The 15552-nt window shown below is 44.4% G+C and overlaps 1 protein-coding gene across 2 annotated transcripts in view; it reads left to right on the top strand.

Annotated features, from left to right (window-relative positions):
* DCX (doublecortin) overlaps positions 1-15552 on the top strand; it is a 122877-nt gene that overhangs the window by 36546 nt on the left and 70779 nt on the right. Inside the window, exon 3 of one of the 2 annotated variants that reach the window (XM_010302347.2) lies at positions 14189-14390. The gene's annotated coding sequence lies outside the window, so the exon portion shown is untranslated. Of the gene's footprint in view, positions 1-14188; positions 14391-15552 lie in introns of those variants that run through there. The other variant, XM_075763642.1, reaches the window with a different exon arrangement.

The raw sequence follows: 15552 nt of genomic DNA, 5'->3' as shown, positions 1-15552 counted from the left end.
AGACCTTGACTTTGTAAAAGGAAAGTACTACAGGCTGATTGATATCCCCAGATCAACAGAATGCAAACAGAGCTGCCTTAACTCCTATATTCAGATTCTGACCCCTTACAGCACAGAGCTCAGACTTTAAGAGCCCATAGTAGCAGAAAATAGAAACAGGCTTCTCATATAGCAAGCTACTATAAAACTTAGATACTGTTCAAGTAGTGCAATTACACTATCATAAACTTACCTTACCAGTATCAGCAAATACTAAGCAGAAGACAAGGAAATGATCCTAGGCCCATTCCTTTAAGTACTCTGAATGGTCACACCTGGCTTTTGCTTTGAACCAATCCTTGCCAGCAAGCCTCTATTTAAAAGGTATGTAAGTCCCTTACCAGAGAATAAACTGTTTGGTAGGTTCTGGTGGTTGTGGGTTTTGATGTTTTTTTCTCTCTACTAAATTTGTTAGGCTTTAGTAATTTGAAGCTCCTTTCTGTATTTAGCAAACAGTATTTCCTTTAGGGTTTTAGTTTTCTGTGGATTTTTTTTAGGGGGTAGGGGGTGCATGCAGTGGTGGTGTTTAGATTGGGTTATTTTTTTTGAATCATGCTTGTAGAAAGTGTCTATGTGTGGTTGGATAGCAGTTGTTTTTATGCTGGTAAAATAGTTGTAGTACTGGACTTTAACCTGAAAAGGAAAAAAATGTTTTGGGTTGTGCAAAAGACCTGGGTTTGTCTAGGTACTTTTTGTGCTGTAAGTGTTAGAATAAGGTAGGGAGAGGCTGTGTGGTGGCTTGTGCCAAAGACACCAAGCAGTGTCTGTGGAAAGCCTGTGTGCTAAGTGTTGCAGACCTTGGGTTCCCTTCACAAGCTTTGTTTCTGCAGGTATGGCAGAGAACTAGGTTGTTGTGTCCCTGCTGTGGTTTTGGTGTTCAGGTTGTGGTATTTTCACTGTTTGGGGATTTTCTGACTTGGTGCAGGGGGTTAAGTGCTTTCCTGAATGGTGTTCTATTTTTTTTCAATCTTGCTCTCTGGTTAGCTCACCTTTTTCCCTATCTTCATGCTAGCAATCGGACTGGAAACAACATTGTTTCCAACATCTGCTTGCTCTTAAACATCAATTACAGGCTCTTAAAGAGTAGTTTTTTCTCTTACAGTTTTCTTGCATGTTCCCTCCCCTGCTCTCCCTTCTGTCTATGCTGTACATGTGCTCATTGCTCTAACTCACCCCTGCTCTCCACCTCCCCACAGCATCATTATGCTGGCAACGGGCCACCTAGCACTCCAGATGGCTGGCACTTGCTGCTTCTGCCACAGGCTGAGGTAATGAGCTAGTTATTCCAGAAACAAATCCAATGCTATTTACTTCAGGGAATAGTTATACTAGAATGAGTTATTGCCTGCTTCATTTCTGAAGGATGTATTCTGTGCTAGTTAAGATATCTTTCTTTAATGTCACTCTGAATTTACTCCAGGACTTCATGACTGAGGCATGGAGCAGACTGTTTTCTAACAAAGGTGTAGTAGCACCTCTCCTCCTTGGTGTTGTTAGTCTGATGACGACTGTCACTTTAGGACTGCTAGTTTTAACCACCTCATAGCTTTTTTTTTCCAGCTGGTGTGCAGAACATAAAGGAACCAAAAGCTTTTTTGCCAGCCTGTGTGATGCAGCTTCTCCCAACTTCTGAGTAACTTACACATGGTTGTTTGGAATGGTTCTACTTATATTGTGTTCTTTGTTTCAGTGCTCTAGAAATCTTATTTCCTTGGATCAAGGGCTTCAGGTCTTGTATGTCATGATTTTGCTCATAGTCCTGTTGTATATCCTCTGGACACTTTGCAAATACCAAAGACTTTATAGTAGGGCAGCCAAATCAACGAATGCTTTGCTTCTGCTGTGTCTGGAACTTGTTTGGGCCAGTCACAAGGAAGAAGTCATCTTATCCTGGAACCAGTTCTTACTGATGGGAAAGTGAGTGGAAGCATGTGGAAAGGTCAGTGTATGGGGAGAGTCTAGAAAATTGTGCCCCTTCTGGGATGTCTATGTTCAGCTGGATTGTGGCTAAACTGGAGAGCAGAGTTTTGGTAGGGAGTAGCAAAGTTGAAACTGTGATGGGTAATTGCTTCATATTAACAAGTATAGGCTGGGTTAGAGCTATCTACATCCCTTCATCCTGAAGGGATGTACAAAGGTGTTTGGGAAACACAAGGCTGAGAGAAGAGCTGTTATGTGAATGAGATGCTCAGAAGCAGTTTTGCAGTGAGAGCCCCTGAAGAAGCATAAGAAAAAGCTGAGATCTACCTGCTCTGTTAAGGAGCAGTAACTGGAAGTTAGAATGAGAAGCCAGAAATGTGGGAAGCCCAAGAGACTGAGAAAAGGACTGCTGTTTGTGGCAGCTACTTATGAGACATCATGTGTGTTTGTCCTGGGACTTGTCCAGCTTGTATCACTGTAGCAGAAACACAGATATGCCACCTTCCACATCATCTGCAGTCACATTCATCCTAGTCACAGCATGGGCTTGTTCCTGCTCTGAGATCCACATGACCTAAGACAAATCCAATGTACACAGTGACACATCTGACATCCACAACCTACTAAATCCTGCAGTGGATTAGAAATATATTTATAGGAGGGAGATTAATATTAATAAGCAGTCCTTCTCTGAAATCTAAACATGTCTCCTAATACACTAGCTTTTTGGCCAACACAAATTAACATAAAACTACTGCTAATCTCTATCCTGGGTGAAGGAATGGAAAGCAGCCCTCCAACATGGCAACTCCAGATCCTAATTAAAAGCACCAGCTCCATCAGTAGTTCAATGTAGGAGTAGGACCTCCTGTCTCCATAATTAGCTAGATGTTGTTGTAATCTCCTCCCTCACTAAGCAGCTCACTTGTATCTTTAATGACTCCAAAATGGTCACTTCAAGTAGTCCTTCCACATGTGTTTGTCCTGGTAGTTATCACCCTGCATAAGGATATTTTTCATCCCATACTAAGAAAGCTGATGTGATGAAGCATGTGCCTGGGCTTAGAGTTTGTTCAAGTGCTGGGAATACTGAGCAGTCTTTGGTTTCAGATTTAAATTCTCCCCTTTGCAGATGCAGAAGCACAGGCTCAGGAATAGACTGGACTCTGTTCTTGAACAGATATTCCTTGTATGCTGTGTAGGCCAGGCTGGTAAGGCAGGGTCAGCAAGCAGGCATCTTGAGCTGGGTGCTTTCTCATTAGAGCTGAGTTAATGGCAGAAACATGGTTGAAAAGCTTGTGGCTTGTCTGATTTTGTGCTCTAGCTTCAGTCCTTGGGGTTCTGCCATGTCCCTGGGCACCCGGTCCTGTGGCTGTGGGCAAGCATTGCTCCTTCAAAAGAGGTGGTATGTTAAATCTGCAGGGAACATCAGCCCTGCTACTATCTATCAGCCTTTGAAAATCCAGGAAGACTCTGCTTAAAGCAATACTGAAAATGGGTTTTTTGCATGTAAACCTTGACCACCTAATACCAGGAGTTGTTGAAGGAAGAGGGGAATGTGCCTGCACAGCAATTCACAGCATAAAGTAGGAGCTCTCCTAGAGCTAGCCAAAAGGAAGTTCTGGGCATGGGAACTTGTAGAAATGGTCTGTGTGCATGTGGTTTTATGCTGCCTGAAATGCCAATGTGTGTGAATTCAAAGCTGTGCTTCGGATGGTGCTGCTCAAAGGAAACCACTTGTGTCTAATCTTCAGCAAAGGTGTGGAAGTGAAAAGGGAGACTCTGACACTGCAGAGTAACAGCAGTCAGTGACCACATGCATGTGGTGTGAACTTCCCATGTGTTAGCATTGAGAAGCTAGCAAGAATTTTATGGAATGAGTTAAAGGCTATGGAAATGGGTTGTTCAGGGAATACCATGGAGGTGTCTCTACTGCAGAGTGGTTGGCTAGATTCTTAAACACCCAGATATTCTCTTCAGTCTCTAAGCTCCTTCAAAGATTTACACAGAACTTCTCTGATCTTCTTGCTACTTTGCCCAGGCAGGTAAGCAGATGCTTTTGGCTGCCCATGCTGCTGGCCTGCAGGGCTCTGACAGCTGTTCTACACAGAAACTCTTACTGGGTTGCCATCTGCTGGCACTGCCTCTAACTGCTTCCTACTGGGGGTAGCAAAAAGGCCACCTACACAAAGGGGTCAAGCAAGCCTGAAGGTAAAGTGCCCAAAACTTATTTTCTTCAAGTGTTTTATAAGTCCTTCAACCAATTGTCTGCACTGGCTTAGCAGGCCTTGTGTTAAAGAGAATACAGCTGTGGTGGTGTGTAGGGAGCCTCTTCCTAGTGTCTGTTCTAATTTGAAATGGTTTCTTACTGCTATCACCCAATGGGCCACATGAAACAAAATGATAATTAGCTTCTGCACAGCCTTCATTTGGTCTGACTTGAATCAAATAAGGCACATCACAGCTAATGTTTTAATGCAGTATTGATTAAGCTAAAATTCCATCTCTGGGGCTTCTTTTCCCTAGAAATAGCTCAAATGATGAAATAGTACAGTGTAAGCAAGGGCCATTCTACTTTTGATGATCCTGTAAGGCAAAAACCGGTATGTCTGTGTTCCGCTTCCACTTTAGGGATGGTAAATCTCAATGTGCAAACTGAAAGGTGTGTATGAATCTATTTGCATCATTGCCAAGAAGTGGTGGTGCAGGCCTGACTAACCATTCATAGGTGATTTGAGAGAAGTTCAAAGCTCATGGGCTCAGGTGAGCTTGCTGAGATTGTTTGCCTTGTTAGGCTCTTGGAAGTGGGTGCTTAGTCTACGGTGGTGGGTTGACCCTGGTGCCCACCAAGCTGCTCTATCACCCCCTTCCTCAGCTGGATAGGGGAGAGAAAATGAGGCTCATGGGTTGAGATAAGGACAGGGAGATCATTCATCAGTTACTGTCATGAACAAAACAGACTTAACTTGGGGAAATTAATTTATAGCCAATCAAATCAGAGTAATGAGAAATAAAACCAAATCTTAAAACATCTTCCCCCAACTCCTCCCTTCTGGGCTCAACTTCACTCCTGATTTCTCTACCTCCCTCACCCTGAGCTGCACAGGGGGATGGGGAATGAGGGTTGTGGTCAGTTCATCACAAGTTGTCTCTGCTGCTCCTTCTTCCTCACACTCTTCCCCTGCTCCAGTGTGGAGTCCCTCCCATGAGAGACAGTCCTCCACAAATTTCTCCAGCATGGGTCCTTTCCATGGGGTGGAGACCTTCAGGACCAGACTGCTCCAGTGTGGGTCCCCCACAGGGTCACAAGTCCTGCCAGCAAACCTGTTCCAGCCTGGGTTCTTCTCTCCATGGGGCCACAGGTCCTGCCAAGAGCCTGCTCCAGTGTGGCTCCCCCACAGGGTCACAGCCTCCTTCAGGCATCCACCTGCTCTGGTGTGGGGTCCTCCATGGGCTGCTGGTGGATATCTGCTCCACCATCATCCTCCATGGGCTGCAGAGGGATGGCCTGCCTCACCATGGTCTTCTCCGTGGGCTGCAGGGGAATCTCTGTTCTGGCACCTGGAGCACCTTCTCCCCCTCCTTCACTGACCTTGCTGTCTGCAGAGTTGTTCCTCTTGCATATTCTCACTCCTCTCTCCTAGCTGCTATTTTGCAGCAGGTTTTTTTCCCCCCTTAACTATGTCATCCCAGAGGTGCCACCACTGTTGCTGATGGCCTCAGCTGTGGTGGGTCTGTCTTGGAGCCAGCTGGCACTGCCTCTGTCAGACATGGGGGAAGCTTCTGGCAGGTTCTCACAGCAGCAACCCCTGCAGCCCCCCGCTACCAAAACCTGGCCATGCAAACCCGATACAAACTGATCAGCGCCTGACCAGGGATGACTGTTTCCGCTCCTGATGCTCAGATTTACCACAGGGTGGCATCGTTGTTGCCTTAGACACCTATGGCACAAGAAGTGGCACATAGCTTGAACGAGGGTTGCAGGGATGTCCTTACAGAGCTATTGCTGGCCAGTGCAGGAGCTTGCATGGGTGCTCAGCAGGTGTGTGCTGCTTTGCAAGGCACAGTGGAGATACCCCTTGAGCACCCAACTCATGCATCATCTGTGCCTCGTAAATATTTTCTGTTGTCTGCCAACCTTGCAGAGAGCTGATGTGCGCTGGTGTTGCTGCATTTGAGTGGTGTGTGTGCGTGATGTGGGTTGTGATTAGCACTGCAGGAAGTACAACTAGATGTCTCTCTGCAAGTGCCCCTTGGATACCCCGAAGTGAGGTGAGAGTGACATGAAGAGAATGAGAGGATCTCATGACCAGCCTGGAGATGACTGGGCTTGTGTGGGCTAAAAGTGAGACAAGCAGTCCCTTTCATAATTCTCTTTAAGGGTTACATCTACAGACTTAGTCCACAAACTGGAGATTTGGGCCAGTTGGCAGTGCTGAGGGCTGGATCGTTGCAGGGTGACCACAATGAAACAAGTCATGACTGTGCCCAGGAGACACGCAAAGGCTATTCATTGTGGTGTGGGCCTTGACTCAATCTTGAGAAAGGTATCTGAGCGGAGTGCTTCATGTGCTTTCAGGGTTAATAACTGTAAGGATCCAACCTGAAAATATTTGTTGGGTTGCTTAGTGAGTGGAAGTCACCTAATCCAACAAGCAGTTTGGATTTCTAATTGGAAACAGAATCAATCTTTAACTCAGAGTAGGAAAGCACTTCATGGGTACAAAGAACAAAATGGCCTGTTAGTATTTATGGCTGTACCCTGTTTCTATAGTGGGGCTGCAGGCAGCTGATCTGCCTTTCTCCAGTGGTTAGAATAAAGCAGGAGATGGACAAAAGTAGTGGCTGTAGCAATTATTGTATAATACAGTGATGATGACTTTCTGCTGGGACTGCATGTACACACAGCAGTCTGGGGGCTGAAGCCTGTTGCTGCAGGAGGGCCCTCACCTTTGTAGTTTAGCTGATGCTAAAGGAGGGGAGGGGACGCTATGGTTATAGCCCGCAGGGCCCTTGGGGTAAAGCCAATCTGCTACTGATATCCTTTTCTTGCAGCTAGCCAGGAATGAACTTGAGGGGTTTGTCTGGGTTTTTTTTTTTTTGCACTACCACAGCATTTCATGAGTTGATTTTCCCAACTTGAGATGCCCCCCATGCAAAGACCATTCTCAAATTCACAATGAAGGAAGACCAGGTCCCATTTACAGACTCAACAGTAAGTGGCTCTAGGACTTGTTTCTCTGGAGTTTGAGGTCACAGGAAACATCCATATTTCCTTGAGGCTTGCAAGTAGCTGTTTTTTGGCTCTAGATCTGTGGTGACCAACAACTGCTTAGAAATGAATGTAAAGTGGAATCCTGCTTTATCTGGTGCCGAGCTCCTTGCTCAATTGGAGTGTTTACATAGCTGGTATTGGGTAGCCCTTATGAGAGCTCAGTGAATGGAAGCACAGTTGACAGCACCATCAGACAAGACCAGGAGTTTCTTCTGATCTGGTTCTTGATCCAAACTTTGGGATACTAGTCCTGATGTTCTGGTATGGCTCTTATTCTCCTGTTCAATTATACTGTGGTTCACAAAGTTTTCTAGGCTGGGAATGTCATCTACTGAGGAAGAGCACATAATCTGTGAGCAATGTGTAAAAACTTTTTATCTTACATTGGGAGGGTTTCTTAATGAACAGAACCTGCATAATCTGAAGATGAAATGGCATCAGAATCAGTACTGTGGAGTTTCTGGTGCCAGCTTCTAGCACAATAGCTCTTAAATCATCATCTAGTACTCTCCTGCAATGTTAATCAATGTCCTAGTTATCAGCAAGCTGCAGATGTTCAAAAGAAAAAAAGGGGTACTATTCCCCCCCAAAAAAAGGCAGCACCAAAGCATTGATAATCATTGTCTTCCTGCTGGATGAGATGCTTCTCTCCAGTGAGTCTGTTCAGGGACATTAATGGAGCAGGAGGATGCCCTGTGCTTGTTTCTTGATGGTCACACTGTAGACAAGAACTTCTGCCTGAAGCCATCTCTCACTTGTCAGCACAACTCTGGTATGCATGGAGAGAACAGGGGAAGAGCTGCAGAAGCTCAGATTGGAGTTTCGGTACTTGAAATAGAACTACTTAAAAACAGAGTGTCTTAGTGTTTCCATACTGTAACCTTTAAAGATAAAACATACATGTAGCTCTATATAGGTTCTCAGGAAGTATTTAAAATCCCTGGATACATCAATAGCTGCTAGGGACAGGGCTTTGCATGTCAGCATATGTTTGGAACCTGCTTCCTTCCCATGCTTGCAGTGCTCATGGGTGCCTTGTACTACAAATAAACAGGGTATTGCTGGCTGCTGCATGCAAGACCCAGCTTTTCAAAGCCTGGTAGTAATTCTGGCAGAAGAGGAATCAGATTTAGTTTAGTTCAGGATAGAGTTTGGAGTGTGAGCTCTGGTTGCTGGAGAAAGGGGACTGAAGATGTCAGTGCTGCCCGTGTATGTTATAGCATATTTTATTGTTGTTCCATTCTGTCTGACTGTGAGTCTGCATCCTTCTAGAGTGAGAGACTGCAGCTATGCAAACAAAAATCTCAGTTCATTGATTTTAAAAAATGGTCTTTCAGTGTGCTTGTGTATTCTAATTTGCATGAGACTTTGAACAGATAAGTTTCTTTTAAAGTAGCTAAATGAGTTTTTTCATTGCTGGATCTACCTTTAAATTTCAATACTGATGCAAAGCAATAATTATCAATAGTTTATTATAGATAAATTATGTGTGACTGAAGAACAGTAGCAAAATAGCTAAGCAGTATCTGCAGCCATAAAAAATTGCCATTTATGACTGATCTCTGTGAATTTTTAGGATAAAACATATTGGAACCATCCCCTGAAAACAATAAAACACCAGCACAAAAGCCCTCTTTTCCCCACTCTGCTCTCCTCTTTCCAGGAGAGTGCAAAAACCTGGAGCTGCCTCTATCTCTCAGCTGTTACTGCTGGTAGAAGGAGGTGAGCAAGCTGAATGACAATTATTCCTACTCTGTAACTGACAGCTCAAAGCTTCTACACAACAGCTGAGCTCAGCCAGAATCCATACTCTAAATACTGATTACTCATCTCCTGCCAAGAGACAGGTTTCCTTAGAGCCTTATAGCTACCCTGGGAGTTTCCAGCACCCGTGCTCTGCTGCCAGAGGCCAGATGTGTTGGCACAAACACAGGCTGTGCCAGTGTGAGCCTTCTACCAGTAAAGGAGTGTGCTCCAAAGACAGCGTGGGCCTGAATCGAGACTAATTACGGACAATGTGTTGGGGTGCATGGACCTGACAAATGCTTGTAATGTTAAAGCTCAAAATGAGACCAAGATAGACTATGAGAACTCCAGGCTGGTGTAATGTGACCTCTAGTCTTTGTCCTATGTCATGCTGAATATCAGAGCTCAATGTCTCCTAAGGTGACTGAAGGCATCTTTTTGTCTTCTATTTAAAATGTCAGTTTTGTAGATCGCATGTGTTCACTATTTGATAACGAGAAAGTATTTGCCTTGGACACTTCTATGGCTAACCCTGCACCCTCTGTTGGGCTTGGTCTGGGATGACATTGAGTGTACTGAGTGGAAGTCTCTTGTGGAAAATGACTTTTGAAATGGTCTATTGGTGTGATTTCTAAGTTTGTAAAATGAGCTGTTTGGGTATCTCTTACAAATACTTCCCCAGTGTCACCTGATTTCACTGTCACTGCCTTCAGAGTGACAGAGGATCTATGTTTGTAAGGAAATGTCTTGCATTTCCACCTTGAATGTGACATGATCCCCCCCATAATGACTTTGGGATTTTCCTTTCCATCATTTAATATTCCATCAGGAAAGTCCTTCAAACCAATGTTACATTCAGCAGGCATTTGAAAGAGGCTGGCAATGATGTATTCAGTTAGAATTACTGTATAAAGTGAAATTATCAAGAAGTTATTAAATTCTTGGTCATGACCCTTCTAACTACTATGATGCAGCCCATGGACAACCTTGGAGAAAGGAGACATCCGGCTTTCTTGTGGTTCCATTTGTCATGACCTTGGCTGGGACTTGCAGACTATATTTCATACATAATTTGGTCAGCAAAAATGTACTGACAACCTCGGAGAGGTTCTGCATGTCCCCCAGGGTACAGATGATGCATGTGGCAGACGTTTTCATGGCTTTCTGCAAGCTTTGCAAATTGGTGTTAAGGGAAAATACTGCCACTGAATTGCCACCAGAATTTGGCTTGTGGAACTCACTGGGTCTGGCAGGATTTACCCAAGATATCATGGGGTGTGTACTGGGGTGGAGGTGCTTCATTTTCTGCTGTCAGGGAATTTGTTTTCAGCTGGGAAAGATTTATTGATTGTGGTGATTTGCTTATAGTAAGGAGGGGATGGAGCCAGAAGAAATCTAGTGCAAAAGGTATTTTTCTTTTGGATGACTGTTGTGTGTTGTAATGCTTTCTTGTATCTGGATGTGTTGGGAATGTCTTGAGTTCATTGAATAACTCATTGAGTTGCATTGTTTCCAGATACTTAAAAAAGGCTTAATTAGCACAGGAAACAGCCTTTTCATTTGCAGCCTGCTTCCTGTTGATCCCTCAAAGGATGTAAGGGCCTCTTTCTCCCAAATTTCAGCAAGACCTTACCTGGAGCCAAAGTCACCTGCTGAGATTGAGGACATCTGCCAAGGGTGTGGGGCTGCAGCAGAAATGCACTGACTCAGCACAGCCTCTGGAGTCTGGAGGAGAGACAGGTCTCACCCAAGAGATACTGGTGCTGTGGAGCACAGGTGAGGACCCCCAATTTGGCCAGCTGCTAGAGGTGGCCTTGGAGCCCAGCTTCTGCTTCCACTGTTTCTTCCTTCCCCAGACTTTGTCCCTGCTACTCCCTGGGGTTTCCAGTGATTCAGGCTGTAGAAGGGTCCAGCCTTCTGACTTCAAGGACTGAACAGCCTCTGCAGATAGTTACAAGGCTTGGAGTAGTGAAGCTATGTTATGGAGGTCTTCTTCCACCCTTCTCTCCCCAGTGGCTGAGCTGACTTTGGCTCACTAGCATTGGTATTTAAAAGACTTTCAGATGTGTGTGGTCCCTGTAAAAATAAATCTCCAAAGGAAACAAATGTTATGTGGTGAAAGTCTGCCAAGTCCCCGTTGCTTATTAGCTCATAGTATTATGTAGGAGAGACTTAACTCTATGGTCTGATATAGGATAATTCTCCAATGAACTGTCAGCTCTTCTGAAGATTCAGGTTTAAAGCCTGTTGCTCTATAGGGTCAAGACTGAGCCATTGGCTTTATGGGCTTTCAGTTTTGAGTGCCTTGACACATTTGGCAGAGCCCTGAAATAGTAATTTGTTACTTCAGAGTGTTTTCGTGTGTAAGTTCACATCAAGCAAAGCTTTAAAAGCAGTGATCAGGGATGATATTTTCAAAGCAATCCAGAGATTAAAATAATAAATGTAGTTAAACGTGCATCTAAATACTGACTTGAAAATGTTGACCCACGACTTCCTTCAAAAGTAGTGATCACTTGATTTAACTTTTTCATAATTCTTATCTGTGGTGCAGCTGGAGCTCAGCTGCTTATCACCCTAACTTACATCCTGATCGGAGAACATGCTGTGCTATTGGATGCAATTTTTATAGAAGTCAGGATGATGTATAGCAAAGCAACTGGGCATTGGCATAGAGAGTACTTAAGACTGCAACTCCTAATGATGCTAGAAACTGGATTTTCTAGGTGTATGTGAAGAAGTTAGCAGAAAACAGTCACAAAATCCCTTTTACCTGCAGTCTGTCCCTTTCCAAAGTATCCCAGTTGCTCAGCAATGTCAACAAACATGTCTTTATACAGATTTAGTTACACAGGCAAAAGTCTAAATGTTAGCTTCCTGGAGGAAAGATGATTCACCTGATTTAAAGCAGATAATTTAATCTGAAGAGCTAAATTTATCTTTCCTTTTTAGCTAGATGAAATTATTGATGGGAAGAATTTTCTTTCCAATTCTCAATTGCTCATGCTGCCTAAAATGGTTTAGATTATGGTGTTGTGGGGGGAAGTCTCTTCTGATGTAAACAGGTTTTGACTAGCATTAACTCCTTAAGGCCAGTGAAGAAGCTCTTGTGCCTGACCAACAGAAATCAAGTCAGGAGCAGGCCCTTGCATTCACCACGAAAGAGCTGTTTATTTTTGTGCCTTATTATCCCAGGCAATGTCTGTAGTATGAGGTGATCCTGTTCTCATTTGAAGAGAAGCAAATATGGCTCAATTCCACTGAGAAGATGTGAAATCAATCTGGCTCCAGTGCTCTTCAGGATTAAAGGAGGACAACTGTACTGAAGGTGATTTGGGCTCCTTTCAGGAATAAATTGAGATGAATGTAACCTTCCTTGGCTATAGAAACCTTATCCTTCTGTCAGGAACAAATACCAGGTCTCTTGCTGGAGTAATTCTGCTTTTAAAAGGAAGTGCCCATGCTCCAAAGCTTCTAGTGGTGTCCTGAGCAGACATGTCCATATAGACATGCTTCATCTCACCAGCAGGTATGGTGTCTGAGACCCTTTGTCCTCAGAACTCTCCACACAAGTCAAACTTGGGAGATGACAAAGTTGTTGTACAATTCCACTGACTACATGGGTTTACATCATCCTGCCAGGTTACCCTGGGGTAGTATCCAGGTCCTCAGACATCATCCCAAACAGCCTGCCTCTTTAGCAAAGCTCTGTGCACCACTGAAGACTCAATTTAGTTTCCTTCTCTCTATTCTTGCTGTTATGGTACTTAGCACATACATAATGACTCGTATCTTTGGTGCATTTTAAAAGTATGAATAAATTTATATTTACAGTAGTATTGTGGCATAGGGAAGAATTGTTAATCCTGGTGAGGTTAAGCACATAGTGATGAATGGCCAGGTATTATCCAAATTGGAGTGGGACCTAATGGGAAGGAGAAGGCTTCAAGTCACACCTCTTGCATCATCATCCACAGACCTACTGAAATACACCTTGGAGAACACAGACCCTACTCTTTCCTGTGGTACTCTCAAGTGCTAATTCCTGAGGAAGGAGAGCAGATCTGTGGTCTCTGCAGTGATCGCATCGAGCACAAAAGGGAGCAGCTGACAGCTTTAGCAGAGGATGCACAGGAGTCTTTCAATAAAAGGGTGGTTTCAGGGCATAAGAAGCTTCACAAATGTCATGTGTGAAAGTTGCTGGCGAACAAAGATGAGCTTTCAGTGCGTTTGTGTCAGTGTTGCCTGGACTATCGTGTACAGGGCAGACAAAGCTGGAATAAATACTAACTTTTTCTGTGTAAATGTGATACTGCTGTGATGTGCCAAAATGACAACATCTGATGTTTTCATTCAAAACAGACACAGCGTTGTTAGGAAAGATTTCTTTTTACAGATGGGAAGACCCTCCCATTCCCAAATCCTGTGCTTTTCTAAAACAAAGATGGGACCAGCACCAGTGGGGTTAGTGGTGCTGCTCTTCTAACTGCAGGATAGAAATCTCCATCCAGAAAGCAGGTGAAAGATTTTGCTGTCAAAGTGGAAGAGCCTAGTACAATTTTGTAACAGCTGAGTCCTACTGCAGTGGAATCAGAAAATAAAACTTCTCTTAGTTTGGGATATGAGCCAGGTTGAATCTGTTGGGTTAAGCTTGTGTTGAATGATTCCATCTTGAACTCCTTGGGGATTTGAATGAACTGGGATTCAGAGCTCTGCCTTGGCTTGTGTCCAACACTAACGGAGAAAAACTATTCAGGGGCACCACATGCAGAACCACCAAGTGAATTCTTGCTTTCTGCTTGCCCATGTAAACCATGAATGCTGTGTAAAACCAGTACAGGAGCAGGACTGTGCCCAGTTCCACAGGTCAACTTTTTTCTTAGTTGCTTTCCTAATACACAGGAGTCTTGTGCCAGCATTGTAGCGTGCTATAGGATTGTAACCATGACCTCCCTGTACTGGTAATCCTGTAATATTGGTGCATCAGTCCAATTATGGGTTTGTTTGGGTTTTTTTCGGGGGGGGGGGGGGGGGGGGGGCAGATGCTTTCTTGGTGAAGCTAGAACCAAGGGGAAAACTGCATCCTTCAGAACATCACCCCAAAACTTGCCCCTTTAAACTTTTTGTTTACCAATCTGTAAACATATCCAGAGCTGGACTGAACACACCTTGCCCCCCCCCCCCCCCCCCCCCCCCCCCCAAATCCAGAGAAGACTATAAGCAGAGGACTGATGATGAGAGTAAAAACCACTGAGGCAAAGTTACTGTGGAGGGATCGACCAAGGCACTAGGACCTAGGAGGCGTCTCATCCACCCTGGCAGGAATTTCTTGCTTGGAGCTCAGACAACAAAGGCAGAGTGAGCCTGGTTTTCTTTCTCTCAGCATCTCCACCCTGCGCGCTGAAAACCGGTGAGTAGAGCTTTTTTGAGTGACTTGCATGCAGAAAAGTAACAGATGTCAGATAGAAAGGAAGAATCTTTCTCTTAGTACCTTACAGCATCTGCAGTTCATTTTAAAATCAAAACCCCCTGCATCCTCTGATTCATTCCCGAAGTTGCTTGGATGTTTCATTGTTCACTGCATGACACCAGACTGAATCTACCCCAACTGGCATCGTGGGGAAAATGTTCCCAACTTGGGGTTTCTGTGCAGATCGCCTGCATTGGCATCTTCTGTTTTATTGCAGACTGGGGACAATGATTTTTCTTGCACAGGTCACGTTGACATTGTAAAATACAGGGAAGGAGCTTCGTTCTGGCAGATGTGAGGGGTGGGGAAGAGATAGCAACAGCTTTTCCTAGATTTATACCTGGCTGCCAAGAGCTGGGGTAAATCCCTTTTCTGCCCTGTGTTAACATGCAAGCAACATAAGTGAGTTGCATTTTTCTGGTTGTGCTGGGGGAGTGGAAGGGTTTTTCTGTTGCAGGATTGGGGGTTCCACCTCCTTTTGTGTTGGGGTTTGGGGTGGTGTTCTTGAGCATAAACTAGAGATCGTGCAGAAATTCCTGTTTGCTGGGTGTCAGCTCAAGTCTCAGGTTTTTTCTGTGCTGGGAGCCCCCCATGCTCTGAACAATGAAAGGTGAGCTAGCAGGGGCACTTCCAGCAATTAAATCACTTAAGGCTGGAAGGAGGGTGGTGGAAATAGCCCCTTTATTTTCTCCTCCTTGTTAAACGGCAGCAGAAATGCAATTCAGAGGAGACTCAGGCTGAAAAGCGCTTATCGAAGCCTCGTTTCAATGACAGATTTTTCTTTCCAGTCATTTCTTCTTAGAGATGTAGGCTGGTCCTGGGAATTGATTGATGGGCTAGGAGGGGGCTGCGGATAGGGGGAAGGGTGGGCTGGATCTCATTGCTAACCCTTATTGAACAGGCTGTCACAAAGAAACTGCTTATTCCCCTGTGACCATTCTTTCATAAATGCCAGTTTATTCTAATGTTAAACATTCACATGCTCTGGTTCCTTCCGTGATTCGACAGATTGAAGGGCTGACTTACTGGGATCTCCTTGTTTTCTGTTGCCAAAGGAAACCTCACAGGGCTCAGAGGTTTAATTCATTGCCAACTGGTGTTT

Source organism: Balearica regulorum, chromosome 11, assembly GCF_011004875.1.
Source record: "Balearica regulorum gibbericeps isolate bBalReg1 chromosome 11, bBalReg1.pri, whole genome shotgun sequence".
NCBI classification, from domain to species: Eukaryota; Metazoa; Chordata; class Aves; order Gruiformes; family Gruidae; genus Balearica; species Balearica regulorum.
The sequence above is the reverse complement of the archived record's forward strand: the minus strand, read 5'-3'. Positions and strand labels throughout refer to the sequence as shown.